This window comes from Mesoplodon mirus (genome assembly GCF_964341445.2).
Source record: "Mesoplodon mirus genome assembly, chromosome: 4".
NCBI lineage: Eukaryota > Metazoa > Chordata > Mammalia > Artiodactyla > Ziphiidae > Mesoplodon > Mesoplodon mirus.
Genome location: NC_138979.1, coordinates 23,716,325 through 23,736,539, shown reverse-complemented (window position 1 = coordinate 23,736,539; position 20,215 = coordinate 23,716,325). Strand labels below are relative to the sequence as shown.

The window sequence follows — 20,215 nt, the reverse complement described above, 5'->3', positions numbered from 1 at the left end:
AGCAGCGAGCCATCTCCAAGGCCTGGTCCTGACGGGAGGGGGGCGGAAGGGGGGGGCCGCGACAGGCCGCAGTGGGGGCGACCCTGGCTGTGGGTGAGGGAAGCGGGTCCCCGGGGGACTCCAGGGTGCGCGGGTGCAGGGGCGGCGAGGGCAGTGCCTGGGGCTTGGGGCTGGTGGAGGCCAGGTATTCCCGGGTCAAGGTCACAGAGACCGCTCTGGAGCCCGAGACTCACTCCCTGAGGCCCCGGTGGGTCCTCCCACGAAAAACAAAGACTGGGAGGGGCGAAAGGGAAGAAAAAGTCGGGAAAGAAGGAAGGGAGGGAGGGAGGGAGGGAGGAACTGGGAGAAGATGGGAAATAGAGGCCGTGCCGTCCTAGGCCCACACAACCGCCCTTTGCGGCTTTGCGGGCCTTGCAGGCTGGGAAGACAGATGTTTGCCGTGCTTGCTTTAACGGGGACCGTTCTCGGGGTCGTGCTCTTGACTGACCGCCCCAGACGGTCCGGTTCTTCCACTCCCCACCTGCCAGCCCCAGCCCCAGCCCCAGGCCGCCGCCGGAAGCCTGAGGACCAAATCCATCCATCTCCGAGCCTGCGCCCCCCTCTGGCCCTTTTCCTGGCCTAACTGGGAACAGAAACCTAAGACCCGTGCGCTCCCGGCAGGTGGCTTCTCGGGAGCCAGGGCGGCCAGCGCGCCCGGAGGGGCCGGCGGGCGCAGGTCCCCAGGAGGGGAGGAGAAAAGGGGTGTCGCCGAGGGAACACTGCGAGAGAGGGGACAGCGGGTGACTATACATAAGAGGGTAGACAACGAAGGGGCCTGGAAAGCCGGTTCCCGTCTGCACTTAGATGCTGCCCCCTCTGCTTATCCCCGAGGTCCCAGAGGTAGCGTCACAGAAGACCTCAAAGGGCAGATGGGGAAGCGGGGGGACCTCTGGCCCCCGCGCGACGGTGGAGGGTGAGGCGTGGTCGGGCGGAGCCCACGCACCTGAGAGCAGTTAGTGCCAACACGGAGCAGGCCGACGATCCCCCCACCCCCACCCCCGTACAAGTGCAAACTAGTTTCTGTGTTGGGGGGAAAAAGAGAATAAAAGTTTAATAAACGTGTGCTGTGTTGTGAACGACTTTGTGACGACCTCTGTTGCCAATGGCCTATGCACGCGGAATAATGGTCTCCTTGCAGAGAGGGAAATAGCTTAGCGCTATCATCGTTGCCTCGGTAACCATCAGAGTCCCCATCTAGCAAGAGAGAAATGAGTTATGAAAAGGCTTGAGTGAAGAAGGGATTAACACATGATCCCAGGGACAGTATGTCAATCAAAATCAACTGAGAAATTACACTGCTCTATTTGAGAATTTCTCCGGAACCCGCACGGTAGTGGAGTTGGGTGCGTATTTTTCTCTCTCTCTCTCTTTTTTTTTAATTTGAGAAAGAAGGGGGAAAGTAGCATCGTGATTAGTCTTCGCGACTATCGCTGAGAATTACACTGAGGAGAGGGAAAGACTCACCAAAAGGAGGGTTAAGTAGACACCCCCCCCCCCAGCCCACCCGGCACGTCTGGGCACCTGCCTCTTGTGTTCCGGCCCCCGCGCTCCTCCTGTCCGCGGCACTCACCCCCCACTCCGCAGGCACCGGACCGGAAGGCTAGAAGCCCGGGGGCCAGGCGCTCGGCCTCGGACGGACCCCGAGCTGCGCCCGAGGAGGCGGAGGTGGGGAGCGGGGGGCTGGGAGGGGCAGGGCAGGAAAGACAGTGCGGACCTGGCTCACGGTCCTGGAGCCTGAGCGGTAGCCTCCGAAGCAACCTCTTGCCGGCTGCCGACTGGCTCGACTTGACTTTCGACTCAGCGTTCGGCGAAATGAATCGTCGAGTCTGGTGCACACACACCTCCCCACCCCCCCGACCCGCCCGGTAGCCGCCAGCCCTCAGCTCCCACCCCCAACCCCCCAGCTCCTGAGGCTGGCGGCTGAGAAGCCCACGCACGCAGATCAGCGCGGGTGCAAACACAACCCCCCACCTTGCTTGCGCACAGGGACCTGGGTCTCAAAAATTAAAAAAAAAAAAAAAAAAAAAAAAAGACACCGTGAAGTCCTAAGGAGCGGCCTTGGGTTAATCGATTTCTAACCCCGAGCGCGGTGCGCCTGCAGCTCCGCTTTGCGCCCAAAGGCTGCGTCCGCTTGGGCTTCCGCTCTGGCTCTGGAGTCGGGAATTTTGAAGGAAACCTCAATCCGCACCCCCTCCCCTCCCAAAAAGAGGATGCTCTCTTTGGGAAACACTTGAGAGGCACAAGACTGCGGGAGAGAGAGCGCCTAAAGAGTCTGGGTGGGCTGGAGCAGGGCACGCGGGACTTCCCTAGACGGAGACCCCGAGAATAATCGAGAATAACCGCCATTGCTCCTGGAGGCCGAGCCCGGGGCGGGGCAGGGGTGCGGGGGGTGGGGGAGAACCCTGCAGGCTGGACTGGGGGAGTTTGAAGCTCTCGCTGCTGGAAGTCTGGCCAGCGCCTGTGGCCCAGATCCGGGGTGGGGGTGGGTACCGGGGTCCCCAGGGCGCATTGCGGCTGCAGACCTGGTCAGCTCGGGGACGTCCCCCTCCTTATAAACCGCTCTGGGCCCGCAGCCTGCTTTTTCCGCAAGAAGAAGGGACCTTGGCCGTCCTCTGGTCCTACCCCCTCAATTAGCAGGTGGGGAAACTGAAGCCTTGAGGCAACACAATGACAAAAGGTACCCGTTGAAGCGCTGGAGAAGCGCCCAATTTCTTAACTTCGCTTTAGAAAATTGGCCTCATTATATAAAAATAAAAGTTTTAAGGAACTTTCCTCCAACTGAGAGCCTTGCTTTGCCCTGCGGGGGCGAGGAGGTGCGTGGAGGCGCTCTCAGCCCACGTGTGTCTGGGTGTTCATTCTTCATTCATTCATTCATGCATCATTCATTCACTGGTCTTCCCTCCGCCCGCCTTACTCCCCCGCGAGTCCCACACAAGTTTCAAGTCCCGAGCGCCCTGAGCAGTTAACTAAATCGCCTTGACCCCGGCGCTATTTGATATTTGCCTCCTTGACACTCATTTAGGGGCTTGGAGCAGCGACGCAGACATTGGACAACTCCAGCCTGAAACCGAAGCCTTACGGAAGGGGGGGACGGGGAGAACCTGATAGCTGGAAACTCGTTTTCTCCAAAGGCTTTCGGGACATTTTAGCCCGGCTCCAGGTCCTCGGAGCGCCAGGGCGCCGCCAGTGCGGGTGTAAACGTTAAATGTTAGCTATTTGTTCCGATGATTGGCATGGAAATCGACTCTTTCTTGTCTTCTTTTTTTCCTCCTCCTGCCTCTTTCCTTTCCTTTCTCTCTCTCCCCTCCGGATTCCCACAAATACTAATTCAACCAGTGGCTCCTCTAATCCGCCTTCCCTCCCGGCCCCGCCGCCACCCAAGTCAGAAGACTCCCGATTTGGGGAAAACTAACACAACAATAACAACCCAGGCGAGGCAAGGGGCCACTTTTCTGGTTTCGCTCCACTTCTGGAGGCGACACTATTCAGTGCGACGGACTCCTTGTCTCCTTTTCTTAGTCCCTTGTATCTTTTTTCTTTTCCTTTTTTTTTTTTTAAATTTTTTGGCCTTTCATTTCTTTTAAACAGCGCTGGAGGGAATAAAGTGTTGGTGGCATATTAGAAATTCAGGAGCGCTGTGGTCTCTATTAACATGACCAGATAAGGGAGTCGCCTGGTTTCAAAACTTGCAGTTTCTGCTTGAAGGGAGCAACCCAACAGAGCATCTTACTCGGACCCTGACCCGGCAATGACCGGCTGCCCAGAAAGGGAGAAAGGGCCACTCAGTTGAGGCTGGGTGCCAACGGCACTCCCCCAGCCCATCCACGTTCCAGATCTCAGCCCAATCCCCCCTACCCCACCCCCTAATTCTCTAAATAAACCCATTCATTCCAGACTCCCCCATTTCCAGAGGCTCGTCTTACCCCTCCCACCCCCTCCCCATCATAATTCTCCATTTCTCTTATTTGTTCTGTCACTACCTATACCTTCTTCCATCATAACCTTTTCAAACTCTGATTAGTGAGGCTTTATTCGCCTCACTCACCCTTTCCCCCCCCCGCACCCCTCTCTCCCCTTCTCCCTCCTCTCCTTCTTAAAAGATTTTGGAGCTGAGAAGATAAGATATGCAATCCTCTATCGGGAATCCTGTAATATTAAAGATCAAACGTGGCATCAATGGAAGACCAAATGCAGAGAGAAACAAAAGGGGGAGGCTAGGAGATGCTCATCAGCTAATTACAGCTGCAAATATTATGCAAATTTATCTTGGCACAGAAATGGAGAAAGCGAGTTTAAGTGTGGAGATAATGCTGGAAAATTGAATGTTCATCTGGGCATGGGAATTGGCCCAGCAGGCTCCATTGGTCTGTTTCATCTAGGGAAGCACCGTTTTTATACTCCTATCAGAGCATCTGCTCTTCACCGGTTGGGGCTGAGAAATTAATATTACTTATAATTGATACTTGAAATTCTTGGAGTGATGTGTCCTAAAGAGCGGGAAAAGAGAGGAAAAGGGAGAGGGGGAAGGGATGAAAAGGAGGCGGGAAGGGAGAGAAAGAGAGGAGAAGGAGAGGCAAGTCCTACAATATTGGACCCAGAATTGGAACTAGACGTCTTAAGTCCACTGAACTAAGGCCAAAGTGAACAGAAAGAGAAAATATCCCAGAAAATCAGGTCTCTCTCTCTCGACCACCCCCTAAAACCTGAAATAGCTTTATAATCAAGATTCAAGCTTTTAAAATCTGTAATGATTTGGCTGCCTACTTGGCTTGAGAGAGTGAGGGCAGGATCGGGAGTGGAGGCTTGAACTCCAGGTAGCTGGGAACCTACGGTGGCCTCAGGAAAGGCGGCAAGATGGGTAGAAGTGACCAAGTGGGACTCTTTGCAGATCTAAGCAGAGGGAGGAAAGTAGATCTGGCTCTCTAGACCCTCACCCTTGCTTCCGCCCCAACTGTTCCCCCACCTTTACCGGCCTGTATTCAACTTTCTTGAACTTACTCAAAAACTGCCTGGGAAATTATATTCCCAGGAAACAAACTCTATATCCTTACACTTCATAAGTTAATGTTCTTAAGCGTAGGGGAGGAAGGGAGATAATAGAAACTACAGTGAACAGAAAAGAATTCTTAAAAAAAGAATCAAGTCCTCCTTCCCCCTCGCAGTACAAAGTCTACTACAACCTAGAGCAAACGTAGGGAATGTCAGATGAGCATTAGTCGGGTGCAAGCCATCCAATTACCAAGAAATTATGATCTGACGTCAGGAGGAACAATTGGAGAGCGAATATGTATGAATCGCCTTTCACTGGTTTGCATATTTGCAACGATTGTTTCATCCAAGCAACAAGAAGGTAATCAACAGGCACAAAAAGCTTAAAGAGCAAATTACTAGTGACTCCTGCCCCTTCTACTTCCTGAAGCCAGGAGGTGGCTAGTGCTGTCAGGGGTAGGGCGGGGACCTCAGGTGTAGCCTTGGATTCTGAAATCCATACTGAAAGAGGCAGAGAGGAAAGCCTGTTGCGTTTAGATGACTTTTGTTCCATGGGCGTTAGGGCAAAAGACAAAAGAAACAAAAATGCCAATTATTGTAACTAATTAACCATTAAATGAGATGTGTGTCCTCTCTAACTCTAAAGGAGGGAAGATGATGAGGGTAGGTGGGTGGGGGGCTCTGGGAGAACAGGCGGATCCACCCACCACTCTGCTCTGGGGGAAGGAAACCTGTACAATTCTGCATGTGTTAATAGACAAAGCCAGAGGAGCTGAATATATATAAAAATATATACTTAAAAAAAGAGAGCAATGAATACCAACGAGGAACCTGGAATTGATCTTTTTTTTTTTTCTTGTGTACTTGGAATGGGGCTGGAGTGGGCAGCGGGCAGGGTAGGAGCTGTGTTGGGGCAGGAGATGGTGAGGAGAGAAGAAATCTCAGAAAAATTAACATTATTGGTATCTTTCTATATAAAGATGCAAATGGCATTTTATCTCAACTTGGCTCTGTGCTTTCGTCAGTGTTTATGATTAATTATCTCTTTTTTCATAAAAATAAATCATGTTAAAAATTGGGATCTTGGTGCTGGGGAGAAACTAAGCGCTGGTTTCAGGTCGATCTTGTTAATTTCAGCCTGAAATTGACACACTAATTAAAGAGCAGAGCGGTAAAGCACGAGCAGGCAAGATTATACCCAGCTCTTTTTTTTTATCAGATCTACCTTATATTTTCCCAATTAAAAACTGCAAAAAGCAGTTTCATTGCCCCGGGATAAAAAATAAGGGCCCCCTTTCACAACGTTGGCCATCACTTTCTACCATCAGATTCATTGTGATGTATTAGATGCAATAAATTATCCCATGTAACAAAACATTGGGAGCTGAAAGGCAGATAATCTGGAAAGCGGAGATAAGGATTCATTATTCCAAATCATTATGAATCCAACGTTGCCTCTGACTTCTTTCTTAATCAGCTCCTCTGATCCTGGATATGTGAGCAGTACAGATAAGGAAAGAGTCGTTTATAATTCTCCACCTCGTCTAATATTTTAAAATAAAGTCAGAGGCAAGAAAACGCCATAAAACACTGGTGAGCAGGCAAGCGCCGAATGAAAAATCACTTCCATGTTATTATATCCACAGTAAGATTTAATTAAAATTCTCCACGTCCACGTGCTTTATTTTCAGATAGGATTTTTTCCCATCACGTAATAATTGATAGGAATTTGCAAACGGGGCTACTTATTTAGGGCGCCTGGGTGGAATAGGTCTGATTTTTTCTTTTTTTAATTTCCAGTCATTGCTTTGTGAAACTTTCATTTGAAACATCCTTGGTTCCACACCACCCAGCACCCCCCCCCCTGCCCCCCGCCCCGCAGTTTTGGTTAGAGAAACACAGGCAAAGTACTAGACCAGAAACTTGAGTTTAATAAAAATGTTCTGTTAAAAAGAAAAAAAAAAGAAAAATGAAAGAACTGTCCCCACCCTAGAGGGCCGTTTACTCCCTCTCAACACCCCACCCACACTACACATTTATAATAAAATAAATCTCAGTGAGTGTGCTTGAAAGATTGGAACTTTTAAACCAGGGCTAATCTGAGTGTGCGTTTTCGTCTGGCAGAGAGTGAACTTAGACGAACTAAGCCAATCTGAGGGTATATAAAGGGCGGTAGAAAAATGGACAAGAGGAGCGACGCTGTAGACCGATGCACAGGACAAAAAAATATTACCTGTGTTTTACGGAAAACAAACGGGATGTGGGAAACCTGGAAGAATAAATATATGGTCCCCCCCCCACACCAGCTCTGCTTAGAACAACTCTAAGTGGCGACACATTCTTAGTAAGATTGGAGATTCTGCCAGCGATTATTTCTTCCTACGGGGTCTCCTTTTTCTTTAACCAACAGGTGAAGTTCCTATCTGCGCGGCCATCGCAGAGATCCAGGGACACAGTGTTTCTATTATTATCTGTTAGTCATTTACTGATCCATCTTCTACCTCACATGCCCAGCGACTTCCCTTTATAGTTAAAATCCAATCAAACGCCTTAGCTTGTGGGACTGCGGTCCGACGCACCACGGGATTGAAAGCAGTCGATGCTGGTGCCAATTAGGATGGTGTGATTGCCTCCAGGAAGAACCCAAACCCAGCTCAGTCCCCAGGCCCTGGAGCCTCAGAACAGTTCTCTATGTGCTTCAGCCTCTGAATCCCACCCGGGGCAGGAGGATCGCCTGCCCAGGGTTAAGGGATTAAAAGGCCGGTGGTTGGTGCTGGGGGCGGGGATGGGGAGAGTCAGGGGTGCAGGAACAGGTGAGCCGCACCTGAGTGTCCTCTGTATGTGGTGGGGAGCTGAGTCCCTGCCTTCTGGCACTGGAGCTCCAGGCGCTCACCAAGCAAGGATTCCTCAATGAAAAGGCTCACTGGAGAGTCCTGAAACCTTAGGGGTGAAGTCACCCTCTCCACCTTGGACTTGTTAGGACAGGGCAGCTCTGAGCACCCTGGAATCCGTGGCCCCTCAGCGTTTAACATAGTCGCCCCCGAATAAGAGAGGGTCTTTTTTTGCTGTCTCTCATGCTCAAGTACACACACGCACACACACGCGCAGAGACCTGAACCACGAATCAGCGAGCCAGGGTGGTAGCTTTTAAAATTCAGAAAGCGACCTGTAGCTTCATAAAAGCAACGTCTTTACCGTGTGCATGGGCCGGTGTCCGCGAATCTCGAATAAATCTTTGGCCTGTCTGGCTAAGCGACCAGCGTCTTTCCTTCACTTTGTTTACTTCTCAGGATAAATTCTCTCCTTTCTTCACCCCTCTTTCCCCCCACCGTCAAATCTCCCCCAACCCTCCTGGAATAATTCGCTCCTGGACCCTAATTAGCAGCACTTTCCACCACTAAGTCCATCAAGATAACAAGAAATGCCCAGCTGGCATTTCTTCTCTGAATCTTGCCCCTTTCTGGCCATTAAATTCAAAATCAGTTATATTTTAATTAAGTCCTTTGGATTTTTTGTTTTTAAAGCCCGAGTGTCTTTGGCAGTCGAATTCCCTTAAACTAAGCCTTCCTTTACTAAAGGTAGAATTGGGCGATGGGGAAGCGGTGTGCACGCGATCAGATTTCTCAGTCCCTTAACCAAAGAGTCACTTTAGACCCAGAGACAAGCAAGTGCCCGCGTCAGCAGAAAAGGAACGGGGACAGGGGCCGCCAGACCGGCCGGAACCGGGCGGAGGGTCGCGGGCGCGCGCTGGGGACAGGGTGGCGAGGGTGGGGGTGGGAGGGGTGGCGGAGAGGGAGCTGGCCCGGGGTTCCAGGGGGTGCAGGGCAGGATCCTGATTCTACGGGTAAAGGACTTTCAGGTTGGAGGTGACTCTGTGGTGGGGGAGGGAGGAGGGGGGAGTGGGGGAGGGATGGGAACCTCCAAAGGGCCCAGAAGCCGGAGGGCAGCTGGAGAAAGAGGCAAATGGCCCCACGGGCCTGGTGGACCGCGAGGCGGGGGTTCTGCTAATATCCAGTTTAAGGAGACAACTACCGCCATCTGGATGATGGATGACCCCTCCTGGGCCCCGGGGTCCTACTCTCCACGAGGCAGCGAGTGAGGAGGAGCGAGGTGGCCTAGGGACCCCGAAGGGCCCGGAATCCCCGCGGCCCAACCCTTGGCGGCCCTCCCGGCACAGCCCACAGCTCCCTGAGATGCGCCAGGGCAACAGGTTGGGGGAAAACTGTCAAAAGAGTGACCTTCTCCCCAGCGATCGCGAAACGCGCGGCCCTGCGGACCCTGCGCCCTGGCGCCGAAGAACTTGGCTCCGCCACTTGGTGGCGGAAGGCGGGGGCAAAGGGCAGCAGGGCAGAGGAGGGGCTAGGTCGGGACGCTAGGCGGACTTTGGGGCTTCCTCAGGGGCAGGGAGACCCCTTTCCTCTCCTGGCCAGGTCGGCAAACGATATAAGCCCCTTTCTCCAGCGGCTCTCGGCTTAAATCTGGCCCCGGACGCTGCTGAGCGGGGCGCAAAGCCGTCGGTGCTGTGTCTGAGTTCAGGGGCCTTGAGCGGCTGCAGGCAGGCTGGGCTCCAGGGCGGGAGCAGCAACCCATCCCCGACCTGGATGCCCGCCACCTGGGCAGCGCTGGGTACCTGCTCTCCTCGACCCTCCCCCACTTCCCCTCGCGTCGCCGCCCCACCTCTGCCCACTCACTCTGACCCTGCTGACCAATGGCCTCGTCCTCCCCCCAAGGGACAACCACCCCTGAACGCTTGGCACCGTCAAATCGGGTCACTCCTTCCTACCGAACTGGTTCCAAGCACAAGAAACTTGTTGACTTCCTGGCCCAGCGTTGGACACATTTTATTTCTCCCCGAAGATTGATTTATTTTTAAAGTCAGTCTCCATATTCTTATTGTATAAATATTGTGAAGGGAAAACTCTACCTGTCAAAACAAATGGATGCTGACCTTTCTACCCCAATGTTTATGGAGTTTCATTTTACTCGTGCCAAATTTATTCATGGCAGAGTCCCTCCTTGAATTATTTTGACCTCCCACCAGCAGAAGTAGGGATGGTACAGGAGAGGGGGGTTTCAAAGGGGAGGTCTGGAGTTTGTTGGGTCCAGTGGTAGACTAGTAAGATCATTTGCTTTCTGACATTTTATCTTCAGAGTGACCTCTGATTCTTGCTCCCTTATCTCGCTCTCCTAGAAGGTTAATTTCCCCTAGAAGTCTTCTTGAAAGAGCTTGGGAACCCTAGAGAGCCCATCCCCAAACCTCTATTTAGTGGGTGCACAGGTATCGCTACCTCCAAATGTTTTTATGGTGACCATGAGGAGAGCCAAAGAGTAGCAAGCAAGCCCAGAGCTGTCACTGGCCACCCTACTTTTCCTAACTTTCACCGGCCAGCTGTGGCTGCAAGTACCGGAAGGTAGCGTGTATTCATTTTTGAAACGTCAGCATATACAGAAACGGGTGGAACGCTCAGATGGGGGGGGATGACCTGAGGGGCAGAGACCCTGCTAATGGTGGCCGAGAGGTTTACTTCTAGATGCTCCCACTGGGTCCCCACTTCCTCCCAAAATGGGAGGGAAACTCTGCAAAAGCTTTTATATCTATGGTAGCTAATGACCCAGTCAACATTACTGGTAATATTTATAGTGTTAATTCCAGCCCTGCTAGAGACAGTGGACTTTGTAGGTGCCAGGGGCTTGGTCACATTTCAGGCAGTCTTTCCCCATCCCTCAACTCTGCCAGTGTCACACACTCCTGATGTGCGGTTTGCCTGTTTGCAAAAAGGGGTGAAATTCATTCCTCCCTCAGTCTTCCTCCCTCCCTCCCTCCCTCCCTTTCCCCCTTCGCAACCCGGAAGAGCTCCGCTCTCTACAGTGAGCAGAAGGCGGGGGAGGGTGTTCCTAGGAAGGATGCACATCACCCAGGTTTTACTTCTCGCTGGAAGCCCGCGTGAGATGCCGTAAGCAGCTGGGGCGGTGAGGACCGCAGCGGCGACAACAGTGGCTAAGTCTGCCTGTCATTTCTGCCTTCAGACCTCCAGCAAGTCAGGAAAAAATAAAACACAGCTGGCCGCCGCCGAGAGCAGGCTACCCAGGTCAGTGAATATCACTATCTTCTGTCTCTAACTCTGCAATGGCTTTCCCTGCCCCACGTGAAGAGAATTAAGAGGAGGACTCCACTCCAGAGAGACAGCTGCCCCTGGAAGAAAGTGAACTAGACCCCAGTCCTTATTGTTCTTTCTGGTCCGTGGAAATCTTTGGCTTTCTGCAATGACCTTGGGCGCGCGTGGTGTGTGCATGTGTGTATGTCCTTGTCTGGAGGAAAGAGCCAGTAGAACTAGGCACGCAAAGAAAAACTAAACAGAAAAATAAGAGATGGTGGGAATGCTTGGGAAGGGCTGGACATACATTTTCCACTTCAGGGAGGGCAGAGGGTTGGGGAATAGAGCCAGTTTGAAGGAGCATCTCAGCCTTCTCCCCAAGGTGGCTGCAGGGTCCAGTGTCAATTTCATGTTTATTTCCCTCTGCCTACAAGTGACTGTTTAGACTCATTGTCTCTGCATATAATTAAAGAAACAGCTGTGCACTGTGGGTTGAAAGTTGGAGCCCAGATGTGTGGGCATCTGGCATCCCTTGGAGATGCTGGTGGCTGGCAGACGCCTTTGCTTCCAGGAGCACCCTGAGGTGGGTGAGAAAACCGCAGCCTGGGAGGGAGGGTGTCCAGGGTCCTGGGGAGTGGGAGGGGGAGAGGAAACAAGAACTCTACTTTCTCCCGGGACATTGGACCAACAGACCTCCAAGAAGTCACTCAGTCAGAAGCAGTTCCCAACAAAGACAGATAACGTTAAAATGCAAGGGAAGTTGAGTGACCCTGAGTAGGAGAGTTGTTTTTATTCACCTTTCCTTCCTCTCAGACACCGCAGGGTGCTTTGAGGAAGTGGACGTGAGTGAGTCTGTCCAGGGCAGGGGATGGAAAGGAGTCTAACCCGGAGGATCTCTCCTTTGCTTGGTTCCCAGTTCACCTGTGCTTTTCTCTTCCTCTGTCACCCACATTCACCGGGGCACTGGGGTTGTGGGTGGAGAATGAAGAAGTTTAAAGGGACAGATAATAATAAAGTAACATTTGCAGCCCTCCCATCCCTTAGTGGTTGTGGTAGAAAAGGTGTGTGTGTGGGGGGGAGCTGTTGGTTGTGTGACAGGCTTGGGGCAGGGGGTCCCAGTCAGACTGGTAGAGTCAATCGAGGTGGAGTCCTGGATAGGAGATGCTTGCAGGGCCCCAGTAGCTGGTTGTGAGGAGGGGTCTTACCATTAAACCTTTAAAATGTGTGATTCTGAGGGAAGGATTTGCTGCCCATTTGAATCTGGGGTGGGATATGGTATCCAGGTCAGACAAACCAAGAACCAGGTGGGTGTAGACCCAGGGTCTTAGGGGTTCCCATATCGATTTTGCCTGGGACCAGGCAGGAGGCCCAGCTCCCAGCAGTAGCCCTGCCAGGCCTAAAGTTCCTGGATGGAGAAGGCAGCTGGGGTCTGAGGAACCGGGTGAGTGGTGTTCCCTACACAAGCCCCGCACCCCACGGGCCCCCCTCCCTTCTACACAGAATCTCCACCCACCCTGCCCTCCCCCCGACCCCCGCGAATCAGGATCGGGGTTGGTCTTTCCTGCCAAAAGCCCGGAGACAGAGGAAGCTGCATTTTGCTTTATTTGTTATGTTCATCCTGCCTTTTTGCCAAGGATACAGGAGGTGGGGGTGAGTCGGGGGATGCAGTGAAGGGGTGGGAGTGGGCGCCCTTGGGTGGACGCCCAGCAGCGCAGGGCCACCCTGAGAGGCCTGGGAAAAGGGCAGGTACGCGGGAGCCGGGTGGCTGAGGACCCCTCTTCTGGAGGTTAAGGCAATTTGTGCCAGGGACCGCGGGAGATAGCAGGGAATTAGAGATGCAGATAAGGTAGTGGGGGCAGAGTCCGAAGGCCCAGTGCTCTCTGGCAGCCGGTTATTCTAACCATTTCGGCTGCGCTCAGGTGTGGTCTCCTTCTCGGTGTTCCAGCCCTTTCGCACAGAAAAGTGTATTCCTTTTGTGGTGTGTCTTTATGTGCGAGCCAAATATTTCTGATCACCCCTTTTTCTTAATGGTGGGAGTAACCGAGCGAGCGGGCCAAGGAAGCCCCGGATCTGGAGTCCGAACCCCGCTTTTTGTTCCTGGCCGCTGGGCAGCCGGGACTAGAGGTGGTGACGGGGTGCGGCGGTTGGAAGGAAGAGAAAGAAACGTGGCCCAGGGCGCTCGAGCGGAGCTCTCCCTGGGTGTGCGTCGCTGCGGGTGTGCAGACACACGTGTGTGGTTGCTGTTTTGTTTTATATAACAAATTGCTTGGGGTCCGCGAGGTGGCAGGCGGCGGAGAGCCGGGCGCGAGCCGGGGCCGCCGGGGAGAGGCGGCGGCCGGGCGCAGTCCTGGAGGGAGGGAAGGGCGAAGGGTGGGCGCCTGGGAGCCGGGCAGATCCACAGATTTTACCGTGCGCTCTCCAGCGTGTCCAAAGGAAGATACAAACACTTCGTGCCTCTGCTGTCTGCTCATCGGAACGGAATTACCTTCCCCCGTTTCCCTCTCCCTGTCGTGAAGTCCCCTGTCCTCGAAGCTCACTGTCGTTGTCCAGCAATCGACACCCCAGTTTTTCAGGCTAATCTAGAGAAGTAAAAACACAGTAGCCCCAAGAGAAAGCCCTCCTTCTCCTGAAATGCCGAAATGAAGTGGCCGGCGGAGAGTCGGCCGCGGCGAGCGCTGGGACTCGGGGCTGGCCTGGGGCCTCTAGAGGTGCGCGGCGGTGAGGCGGCGGGCGACAAACCGGGGGCGCTGGGAGGCTAGGGGAGAGTGGAGCCGGTGCCCCACGTGCACCCCTCCTGCCCCCAAAGCGCGAGGGCCTGTTGTTCACGTGGGTGAATCCCGCACTGCTGACTCCTTTCCTGGCTGCGGTGGCCGCTCCCTTCCCTGGGCGTCCCGGAGGCTTCAGCGGTGCGGCCTGAGGCCCCCCCAGGACGAGAGCCTGGGGTGAGGCTCCGCTAGCCGCTTCCTACGACAGTGGTGCCGCTGGGGCGGGACAGATAGCCTGTAGCCGCGGAGACGCCGCGGGGACCCGCTGGAGCACCTCCATCCCTTCCCTTCTCTCGCGGCTCCACCTGTCCCCCAGGCCCCCAAAGCCAGGAAGGAGGGAGAGCTCGGAGGGGCCCCCTTCCTCCAGGGTGACTCGCATTCCTTTCAACTGGCCCTCAAGGGGAAATCTTTCTCCCCTATCCAACCCCGGGGCTCCCCCCATGGCCAACCCTCTGACGTGCATTGTTAAACTCGAAAACAGAAATCCCCTGTCGTCTCCCTCCCCTCCCCCTTTCCGCTACACCCTTACCTACCCAATTTTTATCTCGCTACCATCAGGGTTTTTCTCTACGGGGGAGAAAAGGGTAGCGACAGAGCTCGGAGGGCCAGGATCCCTCCAGAAGCTGGAGGGCCCGGCCGGGCGGTAGGGGCGGATTGGGAGGGGGTAATCTCCGAGGGCATCTCCTCTCCGACGTCTCTTGCCGCTCCTCCTGGCCCGAGCGGGTTTCCTTCCGAGTTTTAACCGGTGATAGATGAATAAGCGGGGGAAAAAAAAAAAGTAAATCAAACCACATACCACCCCCAAAGTGCTGCCTCATTTTCCAGGGCAGGTAGACCCTGGGCCTGGGCAGGTGGGCGTGGGAGCCGGGAGGGTCTGGGCGCGTGCCGAGAGCGCTTTTCGCCTGAGTTCCCGCGGGTTTCCCCCTTGCCGTTTCCACCTCTAGCATCTTCCCTTTGCCTGTGAATTTTGGGGTCCCCCTTTATTCTGCGACCCCCCCCCCCGCCAAATTCCCTGCTCGCTGTATTTCCTTTGAACAGAACAGTCAGCACTGCCCGCTGCCTGCTTCTCTCTCCTTAGCTTGTGATTCCGCTCTCCACTTTCTGCATTTCAACTCACGCGGGAAAGAGAAAGGGGGCTTGGGTGGGAACTGCAGAGATATAGTAGAATATGTGTGTAGCCTGCGCTGTGCCGGGACGCCGCGCCCGAGCGGGCTCCCCCGCCGTTTCTCTCGCGCAGCCGGGGCCTGGCGGTGGCGCCTCCGGCCGTGTCCCCGGCGTAACCCTCTCGCCCGGCTGCCAGCGAGCTGTTTATACAGCTTTACCTGTGCTATTCTCGTAGCCAGTAAAAATCCTCGCCAGGCCACGGTAACATAATCCGAGGGCCGAGGCAGAGGAGGGGGTAGCGAGGCTGGCTCGGTGGAGAGGGAGGTGTGTACGCGCCAGAAGGGGGTTCTCTCCTTTGCCCCTCCTCCCCCAATGGGAAAGGAAATTGGGACGGTTCGGGTGATCGAGGTGGGGGACCCAGGGCTAAGGAGGAAGGAGGCCGGTTTCCACGTCCCTGTCCTCTCTGCTTTTCTCCCTCTAACAGGCACTGGGGACCCGCCCGGTGGCCGCAGCTCGGACGCGTGCTGCCTGCAGGCGCGGCGGTTCCGGGGGCGCCCCGTGGGGCTAGCGAGGCCCAGGACGGGTTTCCCCCCCGTCCAGGACCAGGACCAGGACCCGGTTGCTCTCATCCCGCTTTCAGCTTGCCCCTTGAGAACTCCCACACCTAAGACAAAACCGGCAAGGCAGGGATCCGACACTTAACCAGGTCTTCCCTCCCGGGCCAACCACTTCTTCCAGAGCGCCCTCGTCCCGGCCGCAGCCGGAGCATGGAATCGAATTAAACGCCTTTTGGCGCTTATTGTCTCTCGCTAATTGCTCCAACAATGGCCACTATAAAAATGGAGACACCCAATTAAAGGCCCCGCCGGGCCGCGCTCGGCTCCCGGCGACGAACTGGCTGCCGGCCTGAGGCTTGCAGACCGCCCGCGCGCGAACCGGGCTGGTGCGGGGCGCCGGCGCCGGCCTCGGCACCTCTGGCCTCCACTTCCTCCCCAGACGCACAGCGACCGCGGTCGGTTCACACCAGTTTTATTGACCGATCGCAGCCAAGGAAGATTGATCGAGCTGGAATGGGAAGGGACTTCTCCTCCAGCCCCAGCTCACCAGAGCTTCGGGGCCACCCTCCGATTTCTGGCCTTTGCTGTGGCTCTGCGCCCTCCCCGCCCCCAGCCCCGCAGGTCTCTGGCTTCATTTCTGTCTTTAACTGCGCGGCCGGGTCCGCCCAGGCCGGCGCCGCGGCTCCGGGGGGAGGGACGCGGCGGCGCGGCCCGGCTCCGCTTCTTTCTCCCGCCTGCAAATATTTGCTGCCTCGCTGGAAATCCGACTATTTCGCGCGCGCTCCGCTTGCAAAGTCCTTAAGTAAACACGCTCAAATGACCGCCCCAGGCGGCCCGAGGCACGCTCACTCCCCCTGCGCGGGATTAGTAACTTTATGACTTCGACCCCGAGGCTCGGCTTTTCTGGTTACCCTCGGCGGGCAGCGCGCGGGCGCCCGGGGCCGCTCTCCCGGCACCTCGGCCCCGCGGAGCTCGCCTGGACGCGCCTGTCGCCAGGCTCGGGTGGGTGACGCTGGCCGCGTGGATCTCCGCTCTCTGGGCAGGGGTGAGCCTGGGGGTACGCTCCTCCCCTCTGCACCGCGGGCTCCGGTTCCTTTGCGGGACTGGGTTCCCCACTTGCATCCGAAGAGAGCTTCTGAGCTCCGGGGAGGGCGGGTGGGAGGGACCTGAACAGGGGGGCATGTGTTTGGGGTGTGTGTGTGTGGGTCCCAGCTTACCCCAACCCAGGAAAGAAAGTAAGGCTCCATTTCTTACCCTTTCCCCAAGAGGGCACACACACCCCGCTCAACTTGACGCCTGAAGCAGCCGCCTCGAGGCCTGGCGTTTCAGATAGGCCAACCCGCTCCCGCCGCCCCACGCACAGCCCAGGTACCAGCTCCGGGCGGCGGGGGATGGGCGGTGGCTGCGCTGTCGCCTGCTCGGCTCCGGGATGCTTGCCCCCAGGGTCCCAGGAATCCAGACCTCGGCCAGCCCCTTACCCTGGTGAGGGAGGCCTCGCGCTCTGCAGGAGCCCGGGGCCCTGCAGCAGTGGCGGCGGCGGCGGCGGCGGCATCCTTCCAGGTCTCCACCTCTCTTCCTCCACCGGAGCTCCGCCGGCCGCTCCCAGGGAGAAGAGGGACTCGCTAGACCAGGCCCGGCCCGGGGTCCTGGGTAGGGGGGCCTTCAGGTCTGTAGGAGGGCGCTGAGGCGTCTCCGCAGGAGGCCAGGATTAGCTTTGCGAGCTAAGGCTGAGGGGGGCTCAGGACCACAATTCCCCCCTTTCGCCGGGCCTCGAGCCCCCTCCCCTCCCCCGCCCTCCCTCGGAGGAGGAAGCCCGGCCTGCATTCGCCGGCGAGGCGGGTCAGGCCGGCGCCTGGCCTAGCCCAGACCCCCGCGGCCAGGCTCTCCGCCTCAGGCCACGCGCCGCAGCCTCTCTCCGGCCTGGCTCCCTTCCCCCTTCCTTCCCCCTGGGTCCCGGGGCCGACCTCGGCCCTCCCTCCCCGGTATCCCCCTCCTCTCCTTTTCCCTCCCCCCCTGCTCTGTGCTCCTGGCTCTGGGGCTGGGCCCGTGACGTCAAACCCAGTGTGGCGTCGGCGAGACTGGCCGGCGCGGGCCATCAAAAGAGCAACGTCCTCTTTCCCAATTACCCACTGTCAGTCCGGGAACAGGGGCGGACCGGCTGGGAATTAAATGTTAAATACCCCCTACAGCCTGGCTCTATTACACGGGGCATCCAGCCGCAGCCCCCCACCCTTCCCTGCCAGTTCCAAACCACCCAGACCAAGAGGGGCTTCAAGATCTTTTATTTTTCCAAGGGTTGGGGGTGAATCTTGAGCCTACTGCAGCCCGACTCGGCGCTTGCGATTTAATTAAAATGAATAATGCCCCCCCCCAAAAAATGTTTTGTGCGTTATCAGAGAGGCGCCGCTACACCGGAAGGCCTCCTTCTCATAGGTATTTTTCTTTGTCTTTTAAAATTGGTCTTAGCCTCGGGAGTTAACATTTTCAAGTCCTGGCGTCAGCAGTTTCTCTCTCCGAGGATGGGTCCCTTTTATTTCCCGGGCTTTCAGGTCTCGGCGTAGAGGACCAAAGAGCTACGTTTGGGATTTTCCCCGTGGCTTTGAACTGGGGTCCGGCTAGTGTTGCCTGGTCTTAGACCGACGCGCAAAGATGCTCTTTTCATTTTTTCGCCTCTGCTGCCATCCTTAATCTCGGGGATTTTAGCAAAAATGTGTATGCGTTCGTCTGTCCTTGTTTATGGAGCGGTTTCCGGTGAATGTTAGAAACTAAATAATTAAAAGGTTTGCAGAGCGCCGTGAGCAGGAGAGGCTGGCAGCTTGACTGGCCCTAGAGAGACGTGGTCGGAATGAAGGAAAATCGATGCTCTTTTACTGGGCCGCCCTAATGAACAAGGACTAAATGGGCTCAGGAGAAACATGGGGGAGGGGGGTTAATTTAGGGATTTTCTTCCTGTTCCGTATCTAGAAACTCAACCCTAGTTTCTAACGAACATCAGATTTAAGAAGACGGAGACTCAAGAGAAACTCCAATTCCAAGTTGGGAGAACCCACGTTTCCACCATTTCTTCCAAATAAAATTTACTAGTTTTTCTACGAGGATTGTATATTAAAGTGGGACACACACCCCACACCAAGTAAGGCTGAGTATTGATATTTTTCCTTCACCGCACGAAAGGAATCCTCCAGAACTTACTTTTAGGGACGGTCTCTTCTATGTCGACTTTTTTGTGTATTTGTAGGGAATTTTTATGGGGCAGAGAAGCGAAGAGGGAATAATGCCTTCAAATAAAACCCCAAATCAAGCTCTTAGAACCGTCCATGGGAAAGCCTGCGGGAGAACCCACACTCTCTCCTCGCAGACATTGCCCTGGGGTGAGCCACGGGTGGAACCTGAGTCTTCGCTTCCCGCCTGTCACTTGCACACCCGGGCCGCGTTCTGGGGCCCGGCGGCTGCAGGAGCCTGAGCGCCGCTAGGGGATGCAGTGGCTCAAAGCACCGAGAGAGGCCGGGGAGGTTGGAGCCCGCGGGGCCGACCAATCGCGGTCCGGCCGCAGCCTCGCGCGCTGATTGGCCCCTTCCCAGCCCCGCCCCGTGCGCCCCGCCCCACCCCCCTCGCGGGGCCGCCTCTGAGACCCGCTCCCTCCGCTCGGGGCTGCGGGGTCGGACCCGGCGAGTCCCGCGTTCTGCGGGGCCCGGGAGAGGCCGCCGCTGTCGTGCCCGGCGGCCGGGGTGTGGGGGTCGGAGGAGGGGGCTGGGGAAAAATGCCGGGAGCGGGAGTAAGTAGGGCCCTGGGCGGGGAGAAGGGAAAAAGTTGGGTAACCGGAGTGAAGACCCGCGAGCGCTTTCTCCCCACCCGCTCTTTCTGTGCTGGGGGAGACAGAGCCTCTCGCCCCCTCTCCTTTTCATCCATCACTATTGTCGCTCAAGTCAAAAAGCACACATTGATTACAAATATTAGGTCTGGAAAGGACAGCTGCAACAGCTGAACATTCGAGAGGCTTGTTAACGCAAGAGTCTGGGAGAATGTTGACCACGACCACCAAAGTATCACCGACATTTCAATCAAAGACAGATTTTTTTTTTTTGCCCAATTTCTCAATCCCTTAGGTGAGAGAGGCACATCTCCAAGTACTTTGACATTACTTTTTTTTTTCCTGATGACTTTTACTTGCACAGAGACCCCACATCAATAAACTACCCCATACCCTGGACTGAATGCAAAAAAATGTTTGCTCATTTAAAAAGTCTGAAAAAGAAAGGCCGCCTGTAGAAATAAACTTTATGAATGGGGCAGGCCGGTTTCCTCGGCACGGAATAACCTACCGAGCCGGAATGAATTGGCAGGAGCTGGAGCCACATTTAAAGGGCCAGAGCGCGAATTCCCTCCTGCCCGCCCCCTCCGCCCCGAACCCGGGTGCGCCTCGCCCACCCGCCCCATCGCCCCTCCGCCCTGGCCGCCCTCCGCGGCGCCCCTTTCCGGTCAGTGGAGGGGCGGGAGGAGAGGGGGTGGGGTGGGGGGGCAGTGAAGTCCTGAGCGGGTTTGGGTTGCAGTTTCCTTGTGCTGGTGATCCTGTCCCCTCCTCGCCAGAGCCAGGCTCCTCCCCCGTCGGCGCGGATGACACTAGAACCTCCTTAAGTTCCGTCGCGCCACAGCTGTCTGCGAACAC

The 20,215-nt window shown here is 55.7% G+C and overlaps 1 protein-coding gene across 1 annotated transcript in view; it reads left to right on the top strand.

Moving 5' to 3' along the window:
- Positions 1-11,030: 11,030 nt before the first annotated feature.
- GATA3 (GATA binding protein 3) overlaps positions 11,031-20,215 on the top strand; it is a 28,214-nt gene continuing 19,029 nt past the window's right edge. The window contains 1 exon segment of the mRNA XM_082619315.1: positions 11,031-11,117. The gene's annotated coding sequence lies outside the window, so the exon portion shown is untranslated.